Source organism: Macrotis lagotis, chromosome 4, assembly GCF_037893015.1.
Source record: "Macrotis lagotis isolate mMagLag1 chromosome 4, bilby.v1.9.chrom.fasta, whole genome shotgun sequence".
NCBI classification, from domain to species: domain Eukaryota; kingdom Metazoa; phylum Chordata; class Mammalia; order Peramelemorphia; family Peramelidae; genus Macrotis; species Macrotis lagotis.
The window spans coordinates 267,319,003-267,333,742 of record NC_133661.1 but is presented as its reverse complement, the minus strand read 5'-3'; the positions used below and the strand labels follow the sequence as shown (position 1 = coordinate 267,333,742).

The 14,740-nt window shown below is 36.7% G+C and overlaps 1 protein-coding gene and 1 pseudogene across 3 annotated transcripts in view; one reads left to right on the top strand and one right to left on the bottom strand.

Annotated features, from left to right (window-relative positions):
* The window catches only part of PPP2R5E (protein phosphatase 2 regulatory subunit B'epsilon), a 173,509-nt gene that overhangs the window by 67,377 nt on the left and 91,392 nt on the right, over window positions 1–14,740 (top strand). The gene's annotated exons all lie outside the window — the stretch shown is intronic.
* On the bottom strand, window positions 9,993–10,558 carry LOC141522488 (elongin-C pseudogene; annotated as a pseudogene).

Below are 14,740 nucleotides of genomic sequence, written 5' to 3'. Positions count from 1 at the left end.
TAGAACAAAGTCAAATTTTCTCTCTTGGAATAGAGTCAAAATATAATTGGGAAATATTTAACAAAATAAAAAATACTATACAACATAGATAATGTTAATTTGTGGTTTTCTAAGGCAATTTGGGCCTAAATGGATTGTTTCTACTTAACTTTGAGACTGCTGATTTAGTACTTTTTCAATTTTAGCTGATACTGTTAGCATTATTGAACACTAATTTCATAGGAGTGCTGATCTTTCTTAATATACTAACCTGCTTTCTTAAGCCTGGTTATCCAATATTATGTTAGGCATGTTTTATTGTTAGCCAAGCTTGTCTCTAGATTGAAACTACTTTTCTAGGTTATGGAGAGTTTTCATAAACTTTTGACCGAAAGTTAATCTGTCCCAGCCTCTAGGATTTTGCCATTTCCCTAAGATGATATCAGAAGCACCTTATATTTTGAGTCAGCACCTGTGCTCCAATTTCATTCATTCATCCATCCATCCATCCATCCATCCATCCATCCATCCATCCATCCATCCATCCATCCATCTATTTACACACAGCTAGGTAATTATTAAGTGTCTGAGGTCAGATTTGAACTCAGGTACTCCTGACTCCAGGGCCGGTGCTTTATCTACTGCGCCACCTAGTTGCCCCCCCCCCCCCCCCCGTGCATTTAATTTAATGAAATTAAAGCTATTTGTGTAATGGTACAGTATTATTTGTTTAATGAATCATATATACTGACTGAACAAATTAAAAAGTAGGAAAAAAATGCTCATGAGTACAAGTGATAATGGTTTTTGTGTGTGTTTATATATATGTATGCATATATATACATACATACATAGATATCTTTAGTTCATATGCTAAGAACACCTCTTTACACCCTTAAGAACAATCTTGAAGATGTTTGCTTTTAGTTGACATGGCATAAGATAGCTAAATGGCACCATCTTTCTTGGCAACTTTTTTTATGTTTCTCTTTGTGGCATTGTTGCCAAATTGCAAGCAAAAAAAACCTTTTGCAATATCAAACTTTGTTTTCTAATTCATGAGCCAGATTTTATTTGTCAAATAAGATGTGCTTCAAGGAGAAACTACAATTATGCAAGGCATTTTTAAAAATAAAATCAAGGGTGGCTAGGTGGTGCAGGGGTGGCTAGGTGGTGCAGTGGATAAAGCACTGTCCCTGGAGTCAGGATTACCTGGGTTCAAATCTGGTCTCAGACACTTAATAATAACCTAGCTGTGTAGCCTTGGGCAAGCCACTTAACCCTATTGCCTTGCAAAAACCTTAAAAAAATAAAATCAGTTTTGAAAGTAGCTGAGCATTTGGGCCACTAGTAGTGATGAAAGAATGTGGGAGACTCAAGTTCAGTATGTACATACCCGGCTTTGTTTACGTTATATAAACGATTGTCAGTAAATCTTTTCCACCTTGCCTTACTGTTCAAATGCCTTCTATATAAGGAAATTAGTGGGGGAGGGGAGGGAATGCTTATTTTTATAGCTATTATGCTCATAAAACTTTGTATAACATAGCAAAGAGAATTTCCAATTTCATGGTAATGTCAATTTCTTGAAATAATTTTCATCTTTGAAATATTTTTTCTCTGACTTCTAACCATAGACTTTATATATTCTACCCTTCCTCACTCCATGCTACACTAATTTTTTTAGAATAATAAAGTACTGTTTTAGCCTCTTTTATTATGAATATTAAGAGCTGACATTTTTGTTATACTTTGAAGTTTACAAGATCTGTATCTGTGGGTGGCTAGGTTGCATAGTGGGTAAAGCACCGGCCCTGGAGTCAGGAGTACTTGGGTTCAAATATGGTCTCAGACACTTAATAATTACCTAGCTGTGCGGCCTTGTTCAAGCCACTTAACCCTGTTTGCCTTGCAAAAAGAAAAACCTAAAAAAAAAGATCTGTATCTGTTATTACCTAATTCTTAGAACAAACTATTATTATCCTCATTATATAGATGAGGAAATTGAGGCATGACTTAAAAATATCACATGTATGTGACAATTTATATTTTAATGTTTTGTTCCATAGTTCTTTTGGGAATATTAAATGTGTAATCAAAAGTGATATGCATTTTTCTAAATGCGTTATGTGATTGTATATATGTGTTTTTGTTTACAGATAGCAAATTTATTTCAGATAAATTTAGTGGTTTTTATTATCACTACTATTTAAACTATCATTAAAAGTATTATCTTTGGGCTTACCAGGAAGTGGAGTTACGTAAGGAAAGCCTGGGAACCTAAAATAATGTTTACTTTGCATTTATTTGGGAACCCAAAAAATAAATTTTGATTTTTAAGTATGATATTAGCCTTTATTGAACACATCTAGGGCAAAGCTGTGATATGGAAGAGATAACTGTATTAACTTTTCTGCTGAGTGTCTTGGCATTAATAATAAAGTATAAAATTCCTAGCATCAAATTTATTTGCCCCTTAAATAGTTAATGTGTATATGAGTCTCTATGATCAATCAGCAGTTATCAGCAACAGTTTATAAGCACTTATGTTCTAGGCACTGTGCTAACTCTAGCAATAAAAAAATAGTAAGAAAACCAAACAAACCATGGTCTCTTCCCTCAAGAGCTCCCATTCTTCTAAAGGAGACAACTTGCAAAGTACTATGTACATACAAGATCTGAGACCTCAAAGAGAGTGGTAAAGAAGGGGGAAAGTTACTTAGAAAGGTATCTCACCATTAGTGGTATTTGAGCTGGGTTTTGAAAAGAAGTCAGGGAAACCAGGAGGAGATGGAAGTGAGGACGTAAAAGAGTATTGCAGTCATGAGGAATAACCACTGAAAAAACCCACAGTCAGAAGATGGGGTGTCCTCAAGGCTGGCTCAAGTTAGATCCCACCTTATGTAGAAGAAGGCCTTATAACATAGAAAGGGGCCTAGTAAAGAAGGACTATAAAAGCCAAACATTTGATGTATGGATAATAGGGAGCCACTGTTAATAATTGGATAAAGGGTGATGTTATCAGACTTCAGTTTGAGAAAGTTCACTTTAGCAGCTGAGCGAAGGATAGTGGGAAGTTTACAGCAGGATATGAGAATAGTCCAGGCATAGGTGATGGGGTTAGTGGTTATGGAAATTTGTAGGGAATGGAATTATATAGAAAAATACATGATCCAGAATTTTAATTTTGGTGGTGGTATTCTGAAAATAAATGCAATGTAAACATTTTTTCTTCTCTTAGTAAATAAAAACTTGATTATGAAAGAAAGCAGGGAATTATTTTAGCCCACTTTCATCATTTTACAGATAAGGAAAGTGAAGCCTAGAGAGTGAGGTAGTAAGCTTTCGTAGGTAAGATTTGAACCCATATCCTGTGACTCTAAGAACCAATGCTCTTTAACTGTCCTATACTGTCATGATTGAAAACAAAGCTAACATTTATATAATGCTTACTATGTACTACACATAATGCCAACTACTTTACAATTATTGTCATATTAGAACCTCACAACGGCCCTGCAAGGTAGGTGCTATTATTATCTCCATTTCAGACAGAGGATGAGTGACTTGTTTTCCAGGTCAAACAACTAATAAGTTTCTGAGTCTGGATTTGAATTCAAGTCTTCCTAACCCCAAGCCCAGTGTTCTATCCACCATCCATTAGGGACTGCTGGATTTAGCTGCCTCATCTTTAAGAAATTTCTGTTCCATTCATTGAAGTTTCTGCTTAACTGAAAAGAAAAATAAATTTTGTTTTTATTTTTATTGTTCATTAAAAATCTTTCTAAAATCTATTAGTTGAACAAATTTGGCAACAAAGATGAGAACATGTACCTTTCCTCCTTTTATTAGATAGATAAGGAATGTTAAATCTGTTGTTTTATTAGCTTGGTTTTTGAAATGTTTTTGTACTGAAATCTTCGATACAAGGGAAGAGTTAGTATTTAAGGGAAGTGGGAAGGGATATTAAAAAATGAATATGATACAAGGTATTTAAAAATGAAATCAGGAAAAGTTAGGCTATTTTCAATAGCTGTAGAATTCAACTATGATTTTAACTTTTTTAAAATTTTATAATAAAACTTTTAGAATACATTGCCTTATTTTGAGTCTTATAATCACTTGGTGAAGTAGACATTGTTATTAGTCTGTGAGAGATGAGGAAACTGAGGATCATGCAATGAATCAGGGCTCAAATCCAGTTTTGAACTGGGTCTTTCTGCCCTCTAGTTCATTGGGGATGACAGTTGTGATTGTTTAGTACTGTAGGTTTAGAGTATATACAAGATTGGACTGAATGTATATTATTTCTAGTATGTGTTCTGAAAGGTTTTTCTTGAAAATATTTCTAAAAAGTGACTTCTTAATGACATTAAAAATGATGCTAAAAATCTAGTTTGGAGAAATTGTGATTGTTTAAATGGTAAAGAATTTCACTTAGGTTGGTTCTGGTTAATTAAGGGTGTATTATATTATTCCTTGAATCACATGTTTATAAATTGTTAGTAATTATTTTAAGGTATGATTATACTGGTAATATATTGATGTATTCTTGACTTTACAGTTGTTCATTTACCTGCATCTGTTTTTATGGCTACTGTATAGTTATGAGAAATGTTAATGCAAGTATAACTATTGATGGGCAAATGGGTGGATTTTGATCTGCATAGTTAGTGGGAATTTTTAAATCAATAAGGTCATAGAACCATTTGTATCATTATATCCTGAGACTTCATTGCAATAAAATACTTAGGAAAGTATTTTTATATTTGGAAAGACCTGTGATAAGGTAATATATAGGTGTAGTCTACAAGAACCTTGGTTTTTATCATATTAGGGCTCTGGAAGTAGAACTTCAGAATTAGGGTGGAAGATTTGAAAATAAATCATTCAATATAAACAATCTAGGAATATTTTATGTGTTATAATAAGATTTTGATGTAAAAGAAAATTAATAATAGTCAACCAAGCAATGTAAACTCCACCAAAAAGTCACTCAGTTTGCATTTAACTGCAATATTTTACAGTAAAATAATGTTCTCTTTGGGTGTTCACATCTTGTAGTCTAAAACTTTGCAGAAATTACTGGTTTTAAGAAGTGAACAGATTGGGACTGAACGAAACAGAAATTCAACAGAGGCAACAATTCAAAATGCTATAACAATGAATTAATTGAGAAATAATTTGGAGTATTCATCTGTGTTATGAGAATGTGTCAGTTTTATGTATGACATTTTGAAAAGAATTCCTTGATTTATAAATTCTTTATTTTATTATTTTTTTATTAAAGATTTTATTTGAGTTTTACTATTTTACAATTCCACCCCCCCCCAATCTTCCCTTCCCACCCTGCATGGAAAGCAATCTGTCAGTCTTTACTTTGTTTACATGTTGTACATTGATCCAAATTGAGTGTGATGAGAGGAAAAATCATATCCTTAAGGAGGAAACAAAAAGTCTTAAGAGATAACAAGATCAGACAATAAGATATTTGGTTTTTTTCTAAATTAAAGGGAATAGCCCTTGAACTTTGTTCAAACTCCATGGCTCTTTATCTGGATACAGATGGTATTCTCCAATGCAGACAGCCCAAAATTGTCCCTGGTTGTTACATTGATGGAATGAAGGAGTCCATCAAGGTTGAACATCATCCCCATGTTGTTGCTAGGGTGTACAGTATTTTTCTGGTTCTCCTCATTTCACTCAGCATCAGTTCATGTAAATCCCTCCAGGCTTCCCTGAATTCACGTCCCTGCTGGTTTTTAATAGAACAGTAGTGTTCCATGACATACATATACCACAGTTGCCTAAGTCATTCTCCAATTGAAGGACATTTACTTGATTTCCAATTCTTTGCCACCACAAACAGGGCTGCTATGAATATTTTTGTACAAGTGATGTTTTTACCCTTTTTCATCATCTCTTCATGGTATAAACCCAGTAGTGGTATTTCTGGGTCAAAGGATTTGCTCATTTTTTTTTTTAACATTTTTTTATTAAAGATATTATTTGAGTTTTACAATTTCCCCCCATCTTACTCCCCCCCCCATGAAAAGCAATCTGTCAGTTTTTACTTTGTTTCCATCTTGTACATTGATCTAAATTGAGTGTGATGAGAAAGAAATCATATACTTAAGAAAGAGACAAAAAAGTCTAAGAGCTAACAAGGTCAGACAATAAGATATCTGTTTTTTTCTAAATTATTATTATTTTTTTAAATTTATTTTTTATTCTCATTTTGTACAAATGTTTTTTTTACATTAATAAAATATACTTGTTTACAAGTAAACAAAATACCCCGCCCCCCCTGAATATAGATAGACTTGCTTGGGCAAAAAAGTAAAGGGGAGAGAAAAAAAATTAAAATTAAAAAAATAATAGTAATAATTGTAGGTATGGCCAGGTGGCGCAATGAACGAAGCACCAGCCCTGGAGCCACGAGCACCCGAGTCCATATCCAGCCTCGTAAACCCAATAATCGCCCAGCCATGTGACATGCAAGCCACCTGATCCCCACTGCCCTGAAAAAACCAAAAAGAAAAAAAAAGAAAAAAGACCCAAAAGAAAATAAAATAGTAATAATAGTAGGGATGGCTGGGTGGCAGACAGAGCATTGGCCCTTGAGCCAGGAGCACCTGAGTCTGAATCCGGCCCCAGACACCCAAAGATCCCCCTGCTATGTGGCCCCAGGCAGGCCACCTAGCCCCACTTGCCCTGTACCCTCCCCCAAATAATAACAACAAAAAATGTGCTTCAGTCTTTGTTCCAACACCATCAACTCTGTCGTGGGTGGATCACATTCTTTTTTTTTTTTAAAGGACTTCACACTTTAACATATCTAGCAAGGACTAAACTTAGTGTTTAATTATGAAGATGCTGCAACAAAGGTATATTATATGAAACTTCACTAATAAGGTCCACTCTATGCCACTTTCAAGTGTTCAAAATAAAAAGAATTACACTACTACAAATTTGGATTTACATGCATAGAGCATGACATATACATATATTGAACCTAATGGCTTGTTTACTGAAGAAATAAAGGTATGAGGAGCATAGGTTATGGGGAAGGGGGCATTACCACATTGAGAATGTAAAATTACACGGGGCATAGTAACCTTGATACATCACCAGAAACCACTACCAAGTCAAGAAACAATTGACTTAAATTTCAGTGCTCTTTTCATCATATCATTTGACCTCTCAAATGAGCCAAATCTTTATTTGTTCAAATTAACAAACCATTATGTTCTTTATAAATTGGTTTAGTCATAACAAGTTACAAAGTTGTGTGGTCTAAAAATAAACTATATTTATACATGTCAAATAAAATTCCATGATCAACTGCCCTCTAAATATTATCAAGCATTATAATTTTCAATTCCAACTTCAAAATTGGATATGGACAACAGCATCACAGTATATAGGTATAAATGAAACAATCTGTGCCTGTTAGCTTAGATTGTATGGTTTCTAGCATTTCCTACATCTTTCTAGATAGAAATTTCTGAAATCAGTTGACCGATTTAAAAAAAATGTGATGACTGTTTTGATAGGATCATAAAGTTAAAACGTAACAGTACAAAATGCATACACTCTTAAGGAAAATCAGTTTATCCACTACCAGGAGCTGTTCAAGGGATAAACAATAAGGACTGGACCTGATTTTGTGGGTAGGAACTTCCAGGTAAGGAAATTCCCCTCTATCAGTGAAGGTTGGCACTTTCTCTGCATCTTATTCTTAGAGTGAACCTGTCCCAGGTCACACAGCTATTGTGTAAGCAAAGTGAGTCTTAAACACAAGTCTTCCTAGGTTCATCAGCTCTCTATCCACTAAGCTGTCTTTTGAACTGAACTTTAAATGCTTATAAATTCTATTTTTCAACAGTATTGGTAGAGATTCTGCCCACTCATTCACTGATTCTTTGCACAAGGGAACACATCTAAACTCACAAATTAAAACTTAAGTTATTTAGTTATTCTGGGAACATGAAACAAGTAGATGTTGCTGTAAGGATTTTATTTGTAACAGAATCTTATGTGCTGCAAATGCAACAAGGCAGGAAAAGACTAGAGTAGGATTTTAAATGAAATTTCAAAAATAAGTTAATACCAACTTCATAAGAAATTATAGATTTAAATATGATATAAACTATTAAACTATCTTAAACCAGATAAGTAATATCTAATCATTCTGGGTATACAAGAATATGATGACTGAAAATGCCTAATGTAAGAATAAAAACCATGAATTGGGAATTTAGTGTTTTTTTAAAATAGGGTCAGACTATATATGTAATACAAAATAGCTCATATTATTTAGTAAATATTATCTCACTTATCATGCAGTACCAATTCTGAAATACATAACCTCTCCTCTGAATTCTAGCCATACTAAATTGTGGACATCAATTTTAGTATTTTATGATGTGATCAAATGTAGCCATGAGTTAAAAAGATAACCTACTAGGACAGAGCCCATTAGAAATGTAGTTTCTGCTACCATCTTGACCTATAAGATCATATCTGTACATAATTGGTATTTTTGTCACCATCTAGCATTAAAAATCCCTGCACTTGATAAGCAAACACTAGTAAATACTTCAGTACTGTGTATATAAACCAGTTTGTTTTTAATGAATTACTAAAAGATGCAATAACTTTTTCAATCAAGCAAAATGATTAATTAGAATAATGTTTCTTGCCAGTTTGTGAACTAAAGAATCTAGTCACCAGTATTTAAATTTACATTGTGTAATTAATTCTCTGCTATTTGAAAAGTAGGAAGCTGAAACTCAATCTTCATGTTCTTGACTCTATACCTAGGAAAGAGATGCCCTGACTGAAGTCTTTATTTGTCTTTTTTAATCCTAAAGGTCAAATATTTGTTTTTATTAAGTAAAAGCCTTATTATACTGGTGAAGTCATCAAAGGGTATTATCCATTATGTATAGGCTTTGTTCCTTAATATCAGCAAAACTCTTTTATACACTACATGCAAAGACATGATTCAGTCATCAATAAACCTGAACCCACAAACCATTAAGGTGCTTTATGCCAGGCTCTCACTATGAATTCCACATATTAAATCCCATAAAGATTATTTTGAATTATTTTTTTGTTCAATTCTAGTTGTTTTTTTGTGGGGGGAGTAAGTGGGGGTATGGATAGATAAAATTTGCCATGATCTTATTTTAATACAATTAAGTAATGCTTTTATAATGTAATAAGTGAAAAGTAAATTGCAAAGGAAGCTTTCTTAACTAGATGATTAAGTACAGTACTTTGGATTGTTCAAAAAGGATATTGTATGACTATCCCTAAGTTTTCAGAGCCATAGCTATCTAGGACTGTGATTATTTATTGACAACTTGGCTAAAGTTCTTAAAAATTCACTACTGGAAAAGCTATACCTAACAATCTTCCATAATTATTTTAAAAGAAAAATACCACTTAAGTAGTATGACAAAAACAGATATGCAGATGCATTTTGATATGCTAACACAACTGCAATTTATCAAAAGACACATAAGATCAATTCTTATGTATTCAAGAGTTATTAGAAAATTAATGTTTTGGCCAAGCCATATTTATAAACAGAAGTTGACAATGCAAAATAGTTGCATAACTAATAAAGCTAGACTGCTATGATATGGTAGGTTCAAGTTAACCCTCCCTGTCCAAAAATAAAAACCAAAGCCCTAAAAATACATAGCCAGTATAAACCTGTAGTATTTGCCTAAATTTCAGTACTCATTATAATCTGTTCTAATATTTAAAACCACATCTAAAGGATAAGGCATAGTCATCTACTAACTGGCATATTTGTTTATTTCTCATTTAGTGGAAATATCCTTATTTTATTTAAGTCACAAAACAAATTTCAACTGATTTCTATGCAAAAGAAAGGCCTGAAAGTATCTGCTTTGCAATGAACTTTACAGTTCGCAACCACCACCTCCCTACCACACAACATGCTATATGAAAAAAAGTTACTAACTGAACTACAGGTATTAAATACTGAAAAATTTAACAGTTTATTATAATTTATTTTATTTAACAATCTAGGAAGTTCGCAGCCATCAGCAATTCCAGTGCAATTTCAGGTGCAATTGGGAATTCAGGAATCTCTGTAGAGCTGTTAGTGTAGCGAACCTTGTAGGTAAAATACATGCATACTTTTGATAGCACATGTGATGGAATTTCTCTAAAATTAACCTCATTGGTTTCATTTTCAGCAAACTGACCTGGGCCACTTAATATGGCTTTTATTGTTCCTGATGTTAAAGCATGCTCCCTTTTTACAATAAATTCATGACCATCGGAAGATATCAATTTCACATACATAGCATCTGGGCCTTCACACCCACCGTATGTTTTCTCTTCTCCATCCATTATCTCCTTATGAAATTATATTTTGTTTCCATAGGAATTTTAACAAAACATCTTCCTCTTACTATTTAATTCAGAGCTGGAAAGGGCCTCAGAGTCCAACTTGTCCATTCCCCTCTTTTGTGAAACAGGAAAACTGAGGCCCAAGACCACACAGATACTAAGTAGAGGAGCTTATTTTGGAAGCAGGGTCCTCTCACTACAAATCCAGCAGCATTTCAACCATACTAGGTTTTCCTCAGTGCTGCAGCAACTGCGGCTAGGTCTGGGCTCACCGCCACAGCCCCTGCTCCCAGGGCTGTCCCCCCCAACCCCCCCCCCCCCCCCGCAGGCCCCAGCTGCCCACCACTGTCTCCAGATCACATTCTTTACGATAAGTCCATCACAAAAGTTACTTCCACATTTTTCCAGCGTTGCCATTGCTGATCACAACTCCCTCCTTTCTTATTTCTCCACTACCATGTACTATATTTTCTCTCTCCTTTCACTCTAACTCTGCTGTAGGGTAGCTGAGTGGCGCAGCAGACAGATCCCTGGTCCTGGAGCCAAGAGGCCCTGAGCCCCCATACCACCCCTTAGGCCCAGAATCCACCTGGCCCTATGGTCCTGGGCAGGCCATCCAATCCCAGCCCCTTGCAAGAAGTAAAAAAGAAAATGTGTTATATCTGACCACTGTCCCCCCCCATGGTCCATCCTCTCCTCTTTTATTCACATCCCCACCCCTTCCCCCTGCTCCCCCCTCCTTCTTACTCCAGTTGTCTATACCTCATTGAGTATATTTGCTGTTTCCTCTCCTAGCCATCTCTGATTAGAACAAAGGTTCCCTCATTCCCCCTTGCCTCCCCCCTTCCATATCATTGCAATAGCTCATTGTAATAAAAAAAATCTTATTATGTGAAATATCTTGGACTATTCCCCCTCTCCTTTTTCTTTCTCCCATTCCATTTCCCATTTTTTCCCTATTGACTCCATTTTTACACCATATTTTATCTTCGAATTCAGCTTTCTATTGTGCTTCCACTATAAAAGCTCCCTCTACCTGCTCTATTAACGGAGATGGTTCATATGAATATTATCAGTATCATTTTTCTATACATACAGCTCATCCTCATTAAGTCCCTCCTATTTCCCCCCTCTCCTCCAATCTCCATGCTTCACCTGAGTCCTGTATCTGAAGATCAAACTTTTTGTTCAGCTCTGGACATTCCAAAAGGAACCTTTGAAATTCCCCTGGTTCATTGAAAGTCCATCTTTTTTCCTGGAAGAGGACATTCAGCCTTGCTGGGTAGTTCATTCTTGGCTGCATTCTAAGCTCTTTTGCCTTCCGGTATATTGTATTCCAAGCCCTACGAGCTTCCAGTGTAGTTGCTGCTAAGTCCTGCGTGGTCCTGACTGCAGCTCCATTATATTTGAACTGTGTCCTTCTGGCTGCTTGTAATATTTTCTCTTTGACTTGGGAGTTCTGGAACTTGGCTATAATATTCCTGGGGGTTGGTTTTTTGGGATCTCTTTCTTGGGGAGATCGGTGGATTCTCTCCATTTCTATTTTGCCCTCTGCTTCTAGAATATTAGGGCAATTTTCCTGTAGTAATTCTTTGAAAATGATGTCGAGGCTCTTTTCCTGATCATGACTTTCAGGTATTCCAATAATTTTCAAATTATCTTTCCTAAGTCTGTTTTCCATATCAGTTGTTTTTTCAATGAGATATTTCACATTTTCTTCTAATTTTTCATTTTTTTTTTTGTTTTGAAGTATTGATTCCTGATTTCTGGTAAATTCATCAATCTCCCTGAATTCTATTCTTTGTCTGAAGGATTTGTTCTCCTCAGAGAGTTTTCTTATCTCTTTTTCCATCTGGCCAATTTTCCTTTTTAAAGCATTCTTCTCCTCAATAACTTTTTGAACTGTTTTATCCATTTGACCTAAGCTGTTTTTTAGCATGCTATTTTCTTCAGCATTTTTTTGGATTTCCTTGACTAAGCTGCTGACTTCATTTTCATGTTTTTCCTTCATCTCTCTCCTTTCTTTTCCCAGTTTTTCTTCCAACTCCCTCATTTGATTTTCAAAGTCTTTTTTGAGCTCTGTCATAGCCTGAGCCCAATTTCTGTTTTTTCTTGGAGTCTTTTGATGCAGGAGCTTCTGCTTCCTCTTCTTCAGATTGAATGTTTTAATCCTTCTTGAGCTCATTTGCAAAATATTTCTCAATGGTCTTCCTCTTGTTTCTTTGCTTGTTCATTTTCCCAGCCTAAGCCTGTTTTTTGGGGTGCTTCCTGAGCTTTTGGGACACTCCCACAAGGGTCTCAGTGTGTGAGGTTCTGTCCTCCCTCCTGCTCTGTGAATGACCATAAGTGCCCCCCTCTGCCACGAGGTGGGGGGGGCCCTGTTGTTCTATGGGGGGGCCTAGACTGGAATCAGGATCTGAATGTGGTCAGAGCCCCAGAGTCCTGTTCCAGGGGCAGAGGACAGAGCTCGGCAGTCTCTCTCTCTTCACTCCCCTCCCTCAGCTCAATGGGCTCATGCTCTGGGGGCTCCTGCTTACTGGCTCCCCCTGCTTCTGTTTCCGGGTCTAGGCGGCAGAAAGACCAAGCTGCTTGCTGTGTGCCCTGGGGGCTGGGCTCCACGTGCTCCCTCTGCCAGAGGTCCCCTGCTGTTCCCCTACTTTGTGCCTGGTGCTCTCCAGGGTGCAGCTCAGGAGACTTCCCCGCTGCTGTGAGCTGTCGGCAGTCTCTCTCTCTTCACTCCCCTCCCTCAGCTCAATGGGCTCATGCTCTGGGGGCTCCTGCTTACTGGCTCCCCCTGCTTCTGTTTCCGGGTCTAGGTGGCAGAAAGACCAAGCTGCTTGCTGTGTGCCCTGGGGGCTGGGCTCCACGTGCTCCCTCTGCCAGAGGTCCCCTGCTGTTCCCCTACTTTGTGCCTGGTGCTCTCCAGGGTGCAGCTCAGGAGACTTCCCCGCTGCTGTGAGCTGTGGCTCCCAGCGCCCTGGGGCTGCCTCCGGGAAGCTGATGTTCTTTCACTCTGGTGGGCTACCCCTCTGGCAGGCTGCCCCTCTGACCCTGGGGAGCAGAGCCTTTCTGCTCTTTCCAGGTTACCTTGAGTAGGAGAACTGCCTCACTGGGTCCCTTTGTGGGTTCTGTCTCTCAAAAGTTTAGTTAGAGTCCTTAGTTTATGAGTTTTTATCAGAGAGCTCCTAAGACTCGATCCCTTCATGTCGCCATCTTGTCTCTGCCTGCTTTTTTTCCTAAATTAAAGGGAATAGTCCTTGAACTGTGTTCAAACTCCACAGCTCCTTATCTGGATACAGATGGCACTCTCCTTTGCAGACAGCCCAAAATTTTTCCTGATTGTTGCACTGACAAATGAGCGAGTCCTTCAAGGTTGAATGTCGTCCCCATGCTGTTGTTAGGGTATACAGTTTTTCTGCTTCTTCTCATCTCACTCAGCATCAGTTCATGCAAATCCCTCCAGGCTTCCCTGAAATCCCGTCCCTCCTGGTTTCTAATAGAACAATAGTGTTCCATGACATACATATACCACATTTTGCTAAGCCATTCCCCAATTGAAGGGAATTTATTTGATTTCCAATTCTTTGCCACCAAAAACAGGGCTGCTATAAATATTTCTGTACAAGTGATGTTTTTACTCTTTTTCATCATCTCTTCAGGGTATAGACCCAGTAGTGGTATTGCTGGGTCAAAGGGTATTCTCATTTATCTTGCCCTTTGGGTGTAGTTCCAAATTTCCCTTCAGAAAGGTTGGATGAATTCACAGCTCCACCAACAATGTAATAGTGTCCCAGATTTCCCACACCCCTTCCAACAATGATCATTATCCTTTCTGGTAAAATTGGTCAGTCTGAGAGGTGTGAGGTGGTACCTCAGAGAAGCTTTAATTTGCATTTCTTTAATAATTAATGATTTAGAGCAATTTTTCATATAGCTATGGATTGCTTTGATCTCCTCATCTGTAAATTGCCTTTGCATATCCTTTGACCATTTGTCAATTGGGGAATGGCTTTTTGTTTTAAAAATATGACTCAGTTCTTTGTATATTTTAGAAATGAGTCCTTTGTCAGAATCATTAGTTGTAAAGATTATTTTCCAATTTACTACATTTCTTTTGATCTTGATTACAGTGGTTTTATCTGTGCAAAAGCTTTTTAATTTAATGTCATCGAAATCATCTAGTTGGTTTTTGGTGATGTTCTCCATCTCTTCCTTAGTCATAAACTGCTCCCCTTTCCATAGATCTGACAGGTAAACTCATCCTTGATCTTCTAATTTGCTTATAGTATTGTTTTTTATGTCTAAATCTTGTAACCATTTGGATCTTATGTTGGTAAAGGGTCTGAGGTGTGGGTCTAATCTAAGT